Below are 15,280 nucleotides of genomic sequence, written 5' to 3'. Positions count from 1 at the left end.
TATTAGACGTTGCACAGGATGATGGCCTCCCCATGACTGCATCTTTAGCATATATGTAAGACTGGCACCAAGGGCTCTTCTGAGCTTCTGTACAAATTCAAAGGTTGCAGCCAAAGATAGGAATCCAAGGTATCAAGAGAGGAAAAATAGATCATTTTGCCTTCTAAATAAATCACTGTGAGACTCTGTGATGATCGAGCTGTGGAACCAGATGTGTTAAGAGGGCCCTTAGGAATAATCCTGCCACAACTCTACTCTGTTTAGAGATGCTGTGTACTAGGCAGAAGGAAAAAGTAGGCTAGATGGCTCTATGTGCAGCCTGTCTACTGGTCAAAGAATCAGAATAAAAGCTGGTACAATTTAAAACACAGCCTGATGAACCTACAAACCCAACCAAAACGAACCACTGCACTGCACACTTAATATCCCACCTGGGCAGACTATGAGAGAAAAATGACCCACAGGTGACAGAGAGTGGTCATATTGTTTAATGAACTATGAGAAGACACTCTAGTACTGTGCTGATGGCAGTCAGATAAGAATCTATATGCAACTGTATAAAGTATCTATATATAAGTATCTATATACACTGTATAAAGTAGCCTGGGAAAGACTCAATGTAAATAAGATTCCCATTTACAAAGCACAAGCTCAGCTATGTTACAGAGGAGCCTAGCATACACCACTTTTCTTTTCTTTTAAATAAACTTTGAGCAAAATTCAGAGGGAGCCCAAATGAATGCAAGGCAGAAATTAGCTGCTTTTATTTTTCCTTTTTAATCTCTTCACCTCTGTCACCAGTGCCCCTTTTCCTATCTTTTGCATTTACCTTACTTTATTCCTTTCTATTCAGAGCCTCTGCTTTCTGCAGGTCCATTCATAGCACCTGGCAAAGTAGGCTGTCACCTCTGAAAGCTTGTGCCTCTCTGAACAAGTCTGTCTTTAAGGTGCTACCTTGTTTTGGCTTCAGAATGTAAGACAAAATGATATTAGTATAGTGACTCCCTGGCTGGAAACAGATGTCCTAGGTGAAGCACGATCAGCTGTGGCATGATGTCACAGCACAGCTGATCACACTCTAGGGACATCTACAGATGTCCCTAGTTGCTATGCCGCAACTTGGGACATGTCTGCAAATGGAGAGAACACGCCCCAGCCTTGCAGATACCCTCCATGTGAGGGAGCGGGTGCCTCCCGGTAAGCAGGGAAAGTGGGCAGGTGCTCTGGGAGCTTGAGGAGCCCTCAAACCTCCAGAGCACCTGCCTGGGGTGGTTGGGAGAGTGCAAGGAACTCAGGCTGCTTATACTCTTCTGCTGAGAGCTAATAGATGCCCACTGCAATGAAGTGGTAGAGTCTGTTACCACCTTGTCTTGTGCCACAGATTTTCCTTTGATATGGCATGACAAAGGGCATCCATGTTTATTTGCTCACAATTTGTGCTGCCAGAAAACATTTTGTGGCGATCAAAATGAGAGCTCAGGTGATGTCTGTTTCCTCCCTTAGGCTCACTTCCTCATGTCTGGATGTATTAAATTGTCTCCAAGAATCAATGAAACCATAGCTGGTTATGAGCATTCAGGGAATTAAAGTCAAAGGAAGGAGAGGGAAAGCCCAAACTTTTCCAAAATCATGATACCATCTTTTTCCAGGCTGGGTGCCATGCTCAGAGAAGTCAGCTGCAAAGCCTGAAGCATCAGGAACCTCCACAAATAGCAAATGTACCCCATTGTCTTGAACCAGGATGGACCAAGTAAAAGAACATACACCCCACACAAAGTCAAAAATATGCCGAGGTCCTCACATCCCATTTCTACAAAAGCCCAGTTAAAAAGAGGAGCAAACCACCATCTGTCAAACTGTCTGCTTCCTCCAAGTCTTGTTCTACTGTTGTGAGCACAGCAGTAGGAGCTTCCAAAGGAAAAGTACCGAGCATCAACAGAATCCCCAAACAAATAGCTCAGATGCTCTTATACCACTCTTGACGTAGCCACAGTGATGGTGCTAGGTCAGGTTTTTTGGCTGACAACTCTGATTTCATTTAAATGTATACGTACTTCTGGAGTGAGGCATTTTTCAAAAAGTCCCTCAGGTATGTGCTGTGGTAGGAAGGAGATGAAATGGGTCCTACTGGTGCTGCTCTAGAGCTCTCTAGTGGTGGAGGTGGAAGGTACCTGTAACAGGGAACCCTAACCCTGTTAGTAAGAGACAGAGTGGTCCCTTTAAGTCCAGAAGCTTCCAGTCACAGCCAGCTGGTCAAGTAGGGGTTAAGGCTCAAGCCCTGCCAGCCGGTCAGGTGACAGGAAGAGGAAGGCCAGAACCCTACAAATTGCAAGTGGAGAAGGCCAGAGGGGCAGCAGGGAGGTGGACTTCCAATGACCACGGTGCTGTGGCTGTAGTCTCTGTTGGAAGACTACGCCATGCCCCAAACCATCCTCATGATCATCTAAAGTAAGCAGGCATGTTGCCTCTTACTTATTATCATTTTTCCATTATATGGCCTTAGAAGCCTATGTTTTGTGTTGAATGTTAAGACTGGTGGTTTGGGTGAGGCTATTTGGGAAGGAGGAGGCATCATTGGGGGCCCACTGCAGTGTGGGGACCCCAGTGCCAGAGAGGGCACAGTATTTGGGGGGGTGAGCTGACCCCAGTGCCAGGGAGGGTGCAGGAGCCCGAGTGAGATTTTCTTTTTTTGAGAGCCAGAGCCTGGCAGTCAAACCCTGATTAGTGGGTTGTTTGGTTTTTTTTGACTGACAGGCCTAGCTAGAGAGAAAAGGGGTAGGCCCACAGCAGCCGAGAGCCCAAGATAAAGAGGAATTTACAAATGCCATCTGCAAGGCTTGAGCTGCGGTGTAGGGGAGGAGCGCCCCCTGGCATCGGGGCATACAATGGGCAGCCTCCTTCTTAATTAAACAGCAATTATTTAACAACAAGGCGTGGCAGGAAAGAAGGTGGGTGGTTGGCCCCTAGCCACCAGTAGATGGACCCTGAGCAGGCCCCGCCCCATTGCAGTACTGCTATACAGATGTGCAGCTCACAGGCTATGCAGTTTATGTGAGCTGCTTAAGCTAAAGGGACTCAAACCCTCTGCAGAAGTAGAGTAATTCTTCCAGTGCAAGAGATGCTCATTTTTCTTCTCTCTACCATCCTATCTGCTTTGAAGTTTTTACGGGTTAGAACAGTGGGGCCCGACCATTTTAGCGGGTGTGCTGCAAACTAGCCCAGCACCCTCTTTTTTGAGTGCCACTCTGCTCCCCTTCCTCTGCCTGACCTGCTGCTTTGCTTTCTGCTCCTTGCCCTGTGCTCTGTGCCTGACCTGCTGCTCTGCTTTCTACTTCCTGCCCTATCTGCTATTGTGAGGTGTGTCCCCTCCCGAATCTGCCATGTGCCTAGTACAGAGGCTGTCCATGTCAATTTTGGCACATGTGCTATTTCATGCTTTAAAACTAGCAGGCAGTTATTTTGGGCAGAGGGCCATTTACTGAGTTTTGAGGGCCGCATGACAGGCAGCCTAGGGCAGGTTAATATTAATTTTTCTAAATATTTTTTAGGGGCCCGCAGGCTGGATAGAATGGCCGGGCGGGCCACATCCAGCCCCCGGGCTGCATTTTGCCCCCCACTACTTTAAAAGCCCTTAGAAAGCAGTCAAGGTAATAACAAGCATATTGGTAGGCCTGAACTGAATACACATTTGTTACTTGGGACCCAATTGTGCCTATATCTTTTGTTCCCCCCTATTTGTTGCATACAGCAAAAGACACGACAGAGTAGGCTCCAAAGCCTCTATACTGTTGGGACCAACGCACAGCAAAAGGCTAATATTCTCCCAGTACGGGAAACAACCAGAAGCAGATCTGTCTGAGTCTAGCCAAAACACTCTCGTTCCCAGATGCAGAAACAATTATAAAAGCAGAATCTGAAGCAGCAAAACCTCAAGGATTGAGACTAGGAGAGGATGGACCAATAGCAGCCCAGTCCTAGCTCTGTATTTTGGCATGTTGTGATGTCTGACTAGTCAAGGTCCTTTACGCAGCATCAGGCAGACACAATAGAGGGTGGCTCACTGCTGAATCATCCCGAGAACATTCTGTGCAGCCCAAGCACGCTGGGGAGGTGGGATTCATTAGCTAGAAGGAGTCCAGGGCACAATTAAGACAAGATTATTCTCTGGCTGCCCAAATTCCTTGCCCCTCCCCATGCGGCTTTCCATTTAGCCTAATGAAATGCAGCCTGCTGCAAAAACTTGCTGAGATTAGAAAAACTTTGTTCTTTTAATTAAAAAAAACAAACCACAAACTATTTTCTCTTTGATAAGAATTTTACAACTTTTCTTTGCTGAAATCCAGCACTGGAGTGAACTCTCCATAATGGGAGGAGATGCAGCTGCTCAAATCCCATTATTGCAAAGGTAAAGTTACCATATTTCATAACATGAGGACTTGGAAAACCTACTAGAAGGGGACTGCAGTTCCTTACACTGGACTCATGTACTGGTCTCAATTCTGACCTATGTTCAGTACAGAGGAAAAAGGCTGTACATCTATTTACAGACCCTAACCTTTATAAGCAGTGAGAGCCTCACAAGACTACTTGGCATATGTAAGAGCTGTACCAAGGCTGCTGTAAATGTATATGGGACTGGCCAAGGCCATTTTTACAACAGAAACTACCTGTAGCAGAGAGAAGATTCAGAGGGTGACAGAGGGTTTAATGTGATGCTACATCTGGCCCTATGCCACCCACAAGTTCTCCTTATTGAAAAGGGTTTTCCTACTCTAAAGGACTGAGACTAGTGGCCGCTGCCACTTTTTTGGTAAGGTTCAGCCACAAAGCAGTCAGGAGTATGGGTTTGTTGCATCTCATTTTTCACAGTTTTGGGCATCTGTGCAAAGCAGCATACAGTGCTCAGAAGCACTATGCAATCATGTTGTATAGGAGGAAATGATGACCCCAGATACACATCTGTTTTCAAGTCACTACAAAACTAACTTCCTTCTTCAGTGAAACAGGAAATCAGCTGCAAAGCTGGCACGGTTTATGACCATTGCCATGAGCCCACAGTGTCAGTGAGCAATTTATTACGAGAACGCTGATGCTGAACAGTTGTCAGAGTAGATGGTTACTGGAAGGATCGTGGAGAGCTGCAATGAGCCAAGTGTTCTACTTAATTGTGGAGCTCAGCTCATTTGAAACAGAAGGGCTGTCTACTAATTACCACCAATAGCCAAAGCCCGTTTACTTTTCACAGGCGATGATTTACTGCTTCCATTCAAACTTCCACAAAGACCTGGTCAAACCTGAAAACAAGATTAAGAAACCTAGCATGGAGCTATGAGCCATGGCAGAAAATAGAAAGTTCTGCTCTGAGGCAGGGGTCCTACAGAGCTAATGGTAAGTAAGAATGAGCAGGTTTAGCCCACAGGTTCATTGCCTCACTGATATCGTTCAGGAAAATTAATTTATATATTTTGAAGGAAGGCATTGGAGATAATGCAGCAGCATTTGAGCAAGATATAGCCAGAGAAAGAATCTATAAAGTTTCTTTTTCTGCAAACACAATTTTGCAGCAGCAGAACTATGCTAGCCTATATTCAGGCTTGTACCAGTGGCAGCATTCAAGTCTACTGTGCTTAAGTGGAAGATTAGTTGGAAAGGGAAATTCAGAGCTTTTCAATAAGACATACAGCATGGACCACAATATCAATCCCATAGTATTATTAAGTATATTGCAGGGTTGCTTTGATGCTCCAGCCGTGACAGGTATTGTAGAAACACAGAAGAGCTCGTCATCTAATCAAACAGGAGGCAAGTGGCAAGAGAAAGGAAACATCATTGTCTCCATTTTATGGACATGGAACCGAGATGCAGAAAGACTGACGACTTGTCCGTGGTTACACAAAAGATTGTGACAGAGCTGGGAGTGGGATCAGGACCTGGATAGTCTCAACCTGAGTGTATCTCCCTCCACACAGGGCCATGCTACTTCCCATTGCAGTAGGAGAGAGATGAGAAATGTTCCACATACAATTATTAAAAAAGACACTAACACCTCTATACAATAGTATCTGTAACCTCAGCAGTATCATGAAATGCCTGGTGGTACGGGGAGGTACCAGAGTGCAATTGGAAAAGATGGAAAATTGGAAAAGGGTGCACTGGAAAAGATTGGTACATCAGTTCCAAGGACAGAGGGACTCAAGGAGTTGCTGAAGAGTCCATGCAAATGACTCGTTCCCAAATGTCCGACTGCTCCACATGAGGAGTCTGGTGGTTTTTTGATTACTTCAGCTGCCGTACAGTATATAAAGCAACTGCAAAGGGAAGAAGAAAGCAAGGAAAGTGCACCACCTTCGTCAGTCAAGATTGCAGAGCATGTCACACTGTGTTCCCTCCGTAGGAATGCGGATAGTAAGTGACAGACAGCAAGCCACAAGACAGAGAGACTGGAGAGGTGACCAACTCCTAGAAGTGCCAAAATAGTCTGTAGGGACTGATCCAACTTTGCGCAGCTCTGCTTTATACTGTCGCTACAAACTTGCGCATTATTCCAAGGAAGCACTAACACATCGTCTCGAAGGTCACTACTCTTTTAATTCATTCATCCTTACTTGCTTGGCATGTCCCTTAGTAGCTTCATATCCAGACTCCACCAAAATATAGTTAAGAGATATTTAATTCTTAAAGCCTAGCTGGGTAAAAAGAACAACTTCTCACTCAACAGACCGGTCATTGTTGGGTTTTCAGGTTCACATCTGCTTGCTTCAAACAAAAATTAGTTTGTCCTGAAAATACAACATGGCTAGGAGAGAATGGGAGGAAGTCCATTTCATCTCCTGCTTCATTATCAGGACTGCATGTTAACTTCCAGCCTGCCTTGTTTCTACCACTTCAGAAACTGAGAGCTTTCAAAAGAGCTGCAGCGGATACCTGGCATGCACAACTTTACTAATGACAATTCACGAAGAAGAAAGAAGCCCACTTGATTCACCTGTATGTACTTACTTTGGGTCACACTTCCCTCACCTTTATATGAAGGCTGTGCCAGATCCTCCATTTCAGCAATGGCTGGCATCCTACTGAGCCCCAAGTGTTTGCTGCCATTTGGTCTGCTAGGCTGTGCTTTAAATTATACAAGCTTTTATTCTGCTTTTTTAACCAAGAGACAGGCTACTTATAGATCTTAACCTCTTTCATAAGCCTCACACAGGATGCCTCTAAACAAAGTGTAATTGGTTGAAGCCCTAATTGCATGGGCATTAGAACAGCTGTGTGACATTTCCTAAAATCCTCAGCGGAGGACAGGGTCCATAGCCCAAGATGAATATAAAGGGTCTGGACTATGCTGCCTTAATTTAGTCTTTGCAAAAGAAGCTCAAAGGTAAATGAGGAGAAAAATGAAAAGTTTCTGATCCATCTGCAGAATAGTTTCATTTGATCAGAAGTGAAGGGAAGAAGCAATGCATTTTGATGAAGCTCAAATTGTATTCTCTACCAAGTAATAGAAGATTAAAGCCTCTATCTCTAAAGCTGCACAAGCTCCTTAGGAAGATTATAAATCATTCCCTATCTTTTAACCAATCCCATTTCAGAACTGGCTTTCCCACGAGGACCCTTTGTTTTGATAAGGAGAATCCTCTGCGAAGATTAAAACAAACAGTTTTCTACTGAACCATTCAGAAATGATTTCAACTTCATTTCCCTACTCATTCAGCTGTTCCCTTCATTAATTTTAGAAAATCTTGGTGGTGAAGATCTTAAATCTTTGAGGAATTAATGGCTGTAGGACATATATATATATACACATCATGGCCATACCCACCTGGCCAGCAAACCTTTTGTTCCCCCTTGCTAACTGAAAGGATGCTTTCTAGATGCTGAAACAATTTAACCAAGTTCAAACTTAAAGAAAAAAATCAATGGCAAATTCCATGCAACTAACACCACAGACTTGTCAACATCTGAATCCAAAACTTGGTTAAGGCAAGTTCTCTGCCAGGCACGATAATTATATAAAAAGGGGCTGCTTCTTATGGTTTATAATACAACTTGGCAGGGGGATGGACTGGATGATCCAGTAAATCCTCCTTGCCTCTAATTGCTATGATTCTATTTAGCAACTCGCAGTATAAATAGAAATACTGATGATGCATGAGGTTTCAAACCTGCAATGTAAGGAAGGTGAGATCATCTCTTGCTTAACTCTGAGACCCCAGTTTCCTGATCTGATTATATAGGACTACATGTCAAGAAACAGTGCAATGTGCTACTTCTGTGCAATGTGCTATGCAAAATGTGGCTTGATTTTTCAGCCCTGTGGTTATGGGCAGGGGTGCATCCATGCATGGCTGCACCCCCCAACTGCTTTTGGATTGCTCCACAACAAGGAAACCTCCAGGGATTTTTTAAAGCCCCTCCCTTCCCCTTTCTATTCAAAGGCATGCCACTTCTTTGCCCCTTTCCCCCGCCTGACTTTCCCTGCTGTCCTGGGTGTGAGGAAGCACCTTAGATTCATAGATGTAGGGTTGGAGGGGACCTGAGCAGATCATCAAGTCTGACCCCCTGCTCTGGGCAGGAATGAATACCGGGCTTATATGACCGCTAGTAAGTTTAAGCTCATATGACACCGGCTAGGTAGTTATCAAGCCTCCTTTTAAAGACCCCTAAAGCAGAAGCCAGCACCACTTCCCCTGGAAGCTGGTTCCAGATCCTGGCCACCCTGGTGATCCTGCTTGTCATGCTGGGGGCTGGGCTGGGCTTAGGTGGGGACAGGGACAATAGCAGCAGGGATGGATGGGGATTTCCTTGTCCCCACACCTGCTCTGGGCAGGGTTGGGGAACGACTGTCCTGTGAGGCTGTTGCTACTGTCCATTCCCCAGCTGAACCCAGTCCAGCTGGTTCTGGAGTTAGAATCATAGAAAATGAAGGTTTGAAGGGACCTCTGGAGGCAATCTGGTCCAACCTCCTGCTCAAAACAAGACTATCCCCAACTAGACCATTCCAGCCAGGGTTTTGTTGAGCCTGGCCTTAAAAACCTCCAAGGATTGAGTTTCCACCACCTCTCTAGGTAACCTGTTCCAGTGTTTCACTACCCTCCTAGTGAGAGTGTTTTTCTAATATCTAACCTAAACCTCCCTTGCTGCAACTTGAGATCATTGCTCCTTGTTTTCTCATCTGCCACCACTGAGTCCAGCTCCAGCCTCTTTCGAAAGCACCCGTCAGGTACTTGAAGGCTGCTCTCAAAATTCTTCTTCAGTCTTTTCTTCTGCAAATGAAATAAAGCCTAGGTCCCTCAGCCTCTCCTCAGAAGTCATGTCCCCCAGCCCCTTATCCATTTATGTTGTCCTCCACTGGACTCTCTCCAACTTGTCTACATCCTTTCTGTAGTGGGGGGCCCAAAACACAGTGCTCCAGAAGTGGCCTCACCAGTGCAGAATAGAGGGGAAAAATCACTTCCCTTGATCTGCTGGCAGTGTTGTCCCACCCCAGAGTAGTGGAGAAAGCAGCAGTGGCAGGCAGGGGAGTAGAAGGGAGGGAGAAGAGGGGGATGTGCTTCTCAGCAGGAAGGGGAAGGGAGAGGAGGAAGATTTTCAACTGTTTTAGGGACTTAAAGCCTGCCCACACTTGTGGGGGTGGAGGAGGCTGGGAGAAGGGGGTGCAGCCACCCTTGCAATGTGAGTTGCTGTTCCCAAACTCCACTTCAGGAAATCTTGGATTCATCCCTGATTACAGGAAAGGGAAGAAGAGGATCTTAATGAATAGCTATCTTCTGCCATGAATGTTCAGGACACGTCCGGAGCATGTGCATATGTATAGCACAGCACTTCAGTATCAGACTGAGCGCTGATCAGGAATTTTCCAATGAAGCAGGTTTTCACTAAAAAATTCCAGTATGACAAACTTGAAATGTTTTGCAGACATGTTGGATTCCATGGACATGATCAAACCCCACCCAGTGTCCTGTCATGGCACTGGTAAACTCCTGGGCTTCCAAAGTGTGCACAAGCAGGATTACTCCTGGAATGCAAGCTGTCTTGCAGCCAGGCAGTTCAGGGCTCCTAGGCACTTCACAGTGGTACTGGGAGCCTGGAAACCTTGTGCGCCTGGATCTAGACAAAGCTCAGCTACCAGCTCTGAAACTGTGAAAGCCCTGATAATGCAGGTTGAGTCAGAGCTTTGAGTGTTTTGATCCTCCATGCTTGACCTTATCTTCCAAGACTGCAAAACTGTCTCAAAAAATGGGATTTGCCATTGCAGCATGAAGGTTTTAGACTTCCAAATCCCTTTTCATAGTACTGCCATCCAGCAAGAGGTCACTTTATTTGATATATCTGTGTTTTTGATTGTTCTTCCTGAGGTGTAACACCTTGCATCTATCCCCACTGAACTTCACCCTGTTATCTCTAGCCCAGCTTTCCAATCTGTCGAGATCTTTCTGAATTGCGTTTGCATCCTTTAATGTGTTTGCAGTTTTGTGTCATCTGCAAACTGGCTCAATAGGTTTTCTATGCCAGCATCCAAATCATTAATAAACACGTTGAGCAGCACCAAGCCAGAGATCCATTTGAAACCTCCTGCCACCAACATGGATCCACTAATAACTGTGGTTTCCTCTGGCTATTGAGCCACTTATCTATCCACCTTACTGTATTTTTGTCCAGCCCACATTTCTCCGATGTGTTTATGAGAAGGTTGTGGGGAACCTTGTCAAAAGCCATGATGAAGTCCAGATACATTGTATCTACAGTCTTCCCTTCATCCACCCAAGTAGCTTCTTTGTCGAAGAAGGAGATCAGGTTTGTTTGACCTGATTTGTTTTTCATAAAGTCATGCTTGCTGCTTGTGATCAGCCTTTCCTCATCCAGATGCTTGCAAATGGCCTTCCTTAAGATATGCTCTAGTAACTTCCCAGGTATTGAGATGAGTAGCTAGTCTGTAGTTCCCTGGGACCTCCTTTTTGCCTTTTTAAAGAGGGGCACTACATTGGCCCTTTTCCAGTCCTCTGGTACCTGGCCCATCTCCTATGACTTCATGAAGATCATTGCCAAGGGCTCTGAAATCTCTGTCAGTTCCTTCAGTACCCTGGGATGAAGTTCATCTGGCCCTGCTGACAAATTCATTCAGACCTATCAAAAGCTCTCTGACAGTCTCTTTTGTTATCTCCTCCCTCAACTTGCTCCCTTCCTTATCCAGATAATCCGTATTAGGTATCTGGCTGCAGCTTAATTTTTGTTGTGAAGACCGAGGCAAAGTAGCTGTTGAGTAGCTCTGTCTTCTTTGCATCTTCTGTTAGGAAGCTGCTAGCTGGCTTGTTAATAATAGTAGGCCCACAGCCTCCTTATCCTTCTTTCCTGGCCAACATACTTACAGAACCTCTTCTTCTTGTCCTTAACCTCCTTCACCAGGTGCAGCTTATTCTTTATCTTTTGTCTTCCTAATTTTGTCCCTGCACATTCTTGCTATTTCCTGGTATGCTTCCTTTGTGACTGCCCATTCTTCCATTGCCTCTATCTTTTCTTTTCACATTTGAGGCATTTTAGAAGCTCCTTGTGCAACTGCATTGGTCTCTTGCCATTCTTCTTGTGCTTCCATTGTGTCAGGACAGTCTCTTGTTGGCCTTCCAGTACTGTGCCATTTAGAAGCTCCCAGCCTTCCTGGGTTTATCCTTCAGTTTGTCTTCCCGTGGCACCAGGCCTATCAACTCCTTACATCAGATGGAATTTGCCTTTTTTGAAATCTAGCTTCCTAATGTTGCTGACCTTGTGCTTTCCCCCTCTCAGAATCTAGAAGTCTATGATATCACGATTGCTTCCTCCTAACTGACCCATCACCTTCACATCTTCCTCCAGTTCTTCCCTGCTGGTCAGGACAAAATCCAAGATAATCAATCCCATTGTTGCATCCTCCACCTTCTGGAGCAGAAAGTTGTCCTTCACCCAAGTTAGGAAATGGCTTGATATTTCGTGTTTGGCTCCATTATGCTTCCAGCAGATGTCCAGAAAACTCAAGTCTCCCATCAGTACCATCCCATAGCTTTTGGATAGATGCATCACCTGCTTGAAGAGTGCCTCATCCACCTCCTCTCCCTGATTAGATGGCCTATAATAAATGCCTACCATTATATCAGTGCGGCATCTTTCACCTTTCATCTTCACCTCAATGCATTCTGATTTGCTGTCTTCTTCCTGCTGAAGAAGGCATGGTTGACAACAGCTCTTCCATGCCCCTGAGATTTCAGGATGCCCACTGCTCCAGGCTCTACCTAGGCACCTACATTTTCTCACATCTGTGTTGGTGAGGAGGAGAGTCTGTCTCATAGGGCTGCTGCTCCCTTCTCCCCAAATCACAGGACCTCTCTGTGGGGCCGGCCACACTCTGCTGTATTCTCTTGACTCAGTACTGCTGTTTTCTCTGAAGACAGGAAACCTCCTGAAGAGTGTTACAAGGGCAGCTGCATGTTAAGGGAAACACTGAGTGCAAGGGAAGCAAGGCAGCAGAGGAAAATGAACTGCAGAAGGAAGGTAACAGGTGCAGGTCATGTTTGATGAAAGGTGACAAATGTGGTGGAAGATTTTTGAAGGCTTAGGGCTGGCAGTGCTGTTGGAAGCTTTTTGGTGCAAAGACTGTCACTGGGTGCATCTATACATGCACTTTACTGCTCTGCAGTAAAGCGTCACCGTCTACATGTGCACCAGTATTAGGGTGCAGTAAACTAATTAACTCTGCCATAGGACAGTACTGTCAGGGACAGTTCTTTCTTATGGCAGAGCACTTTACTGCACTAAATGCATGTGTAGGTTCTGACTGGGGGCATAAATTGTGCCCAGTCAGCCCAGCCAGCCGGGGGCCTATTTGAGCCTTGTCCTGGCTCAAATAGCTGCTGTTTTGGGCGCACATGTAGATGCTGCTCCTGGAAGCTGTTCACTCCAGTGTGAACTACTCTGGAGTTTATCACATTGCATTAATTTCACGTGTAGACACACCCAGTGTGCTAGTACAGAGCCTAGCACAAAAGGACTTTGGGGGTCACTAAGGATTTAAGGAAGGCATTCCTGAAAGTCAATCTTCATCAGAATAAATAATGTTTGTCATCATCATCATCATCATTGTAACCGAAATAATCAGAAGGAAACACCATGGATTCCAGCTCATGGAGTTCCCCACCAGAGTTCCCCCAGACAATTAGGTCCCTTAGATTTTATAGTATGCTTACTGGTAATTCACTGGATACTTAGGACTTACTCCTCATTGTTCTCCCAGTGGAATAATTATGAGCATCCCTTGTAATTATGAAAGCATGTCCCTTTACCAATCAGATTATAATGCCATAAGATACAGCACCCTTTGCTCTGATGGAGCCCAAACTCCTTTATGTATGCAGCTATTGCTTTACTCGCCATGCAAATGTCACCACCTGGACAATAGAAACACAACATCCATTTTACCATGACCAAAAAACCCCCAGAACATGCCATGCAAAAATTAAGACAGGAGGGTAAAAGGAGTGGCATAGCCATTTGAAACTGCCAGGAGAATTTAGGAAGGTAGAACAGAAGTATTGAATTAGACCAGGAATAGTACCCACCATAATTACCTGCATGGAATTATAATAGAAGTATTTACTTCTGTATCAATAGATATTGCATGAGATCCACACTGACTGCAGGCTGTTAGGATGCTGATTTTACACCTAGTCTAAGGAAAGTGGTTGTTTCTGCACTGATTCAGGGTCTGCATTTATATTCGTCAACTTTTACGTAGCTACAATTTGCAACTGATACAACTTAACCAGACATACTAATGGGGAAAGCTATAGAGTAGTTATGATCCGGATGCTTTTATTATTGCCTCATATCTTGCCCTACACAAATTGCACCCTGCAACTAGTGTTAAGCAATTCCTGAATAGGCTGCTGATGGAATACTTAAGTGCCGTACAATTAGATGACACGGTAGAAAAAAACATGGGATCCCTGTCTACACCACCGCTTCCAACGTTTCTGTCACTGGTAGACTATTACTGCTACAAAGTCTGAGATTGTCAGTTCAGTACAATCTTTCGTGAATAACTAAGACCCTTTCCTGGCTTTTCCTGAGAGGTCTCCCATCCAAGTACCGACTCATTTAGCTTGAGAAAGCTCACAAGGACCTCACAACAGAAAGCAGAATGGATGAGCAGTAGTTATGATAATCCCTGCTGCATTAATCATGGGATAGGTTGTTACTATGCTCAGTGATGTGCCTCACTATAGCTGCCCAAGATCATAAAGCAGTATGGAGACAGAGCTGGGACTAGAACCCAGAACTTCTGTATTCCTACCCTACACTAGGTGACCTTTTATGATAAGCTTGTTGCTCTCACAGTATTGTATGGCTTGCATTTTTTGTTTAATAGGAGGACTCTAAAGGCAGGATCTGTGAGTATGAGTTATGATTGTGTCTGGGAACTCTTCCTATCTGGCTCTAACTAGCACCACTTTTCTTTACTACACTAATCCCTAAATCCACACTGAAATTATTTGCATAGGCAGTGGAGATGGAGAAAGAGAAGGCAGGCAGGGGTATTTTGCACCGTTACAGTAAATTAGAAAGAGCATATATGAAGTATTCCCACAGAAATGTAATAAATCACACAGCATCTGCCTTCCGCTCCTGCAAGCTGATTAATTGCAACAACTGAAATGCTGTATCTTCTAAATCATTCATTTTCAGAGACACTGATCTCTTCTCCTTTGCACACTCTAGTGATTTTGTCAATTAATAGCTTTTAACTGTGCATTTCCCTTGGATACTTCATCTTTTTTTCTGTATTCTCCTGCACTATTCATGGGGTACATGATGTTAGCAGAGATCACAAGGAGATACCCAAAATCATACTAACCAAACTTCTACTGTACCACTGCCCCTTTACACCACTGTGGAAGTATAACAGGGTATAAAAGAAAGTGGAACCAGCCTCTGGGGTCTCTGCATATGTTTTCATTTTTGCTGCAGGAGTAAGGTAGGAGAGAGAGAGTATGTTGAGCAACGGTGGGGGAGGCAAGGCAAAGTACAGTGAGCTCTGGGTATTCTCTGCCTGCCATGGACCTTACATACTCTGGGAAGCAGAGCATAACAGTAGAGCACCTCTAATACTGTTCAAGCTACTAGCATTTCCCAAACTGCCCTAGTTTTTGGCAGAAAAAGGATGCTTAAAGCTCCCTTTTCTCCTTTCCAGCCCTTCCAACCAGAAGAGCTTGGATTGGCTTGTGGAACCTGGCTTGCCTATAAGCTTCTTGGACAATTG

The 15,280-nt window shown here is 44.9% G+C and overlaps 1 long non-coding RNA gene across 1 annotated transcript in view; it reads left to right on the top strand.

Annotated features, from left to right (window-relative positions):
- Positions 1 to 6,816, top strand: part of LOC109287825 — a 16,019-nt gene extending 9,203 nt beyond the window's left edge. The window contains exon 3 of the long non-coding RNA XR_002094968.1: positions 6,806 to 6,816. This is a non-coding gene — a long non-coding RNA (uncharacterized LOC109287825). The remainder of the gene's footprint in view (positions 1 to 6,805) is intronic.
- Positions 6,817 to 15,280: the final 8,464 nt, after the last annotated feature.

The sequence above is a fragment of the Gavialis gangeticus genome, unplaced genomic scaffold (assembly GCF_001723915.1).
Source record: "Gavialis gangeticus isolate Ggan-Ray unplaced genomic scaffold, GavGan_comp1, whole genome shotgun sequence".
Classification (NCBI taxonomy): Eukaryota; Metazoa; Chordata; order Crocodylia; family Gavialidae; genus Gavialis; species Gavialis gangeticus.
This window is presented reverse-complemented; position numbering and strand designations above follow the sequence as displayed.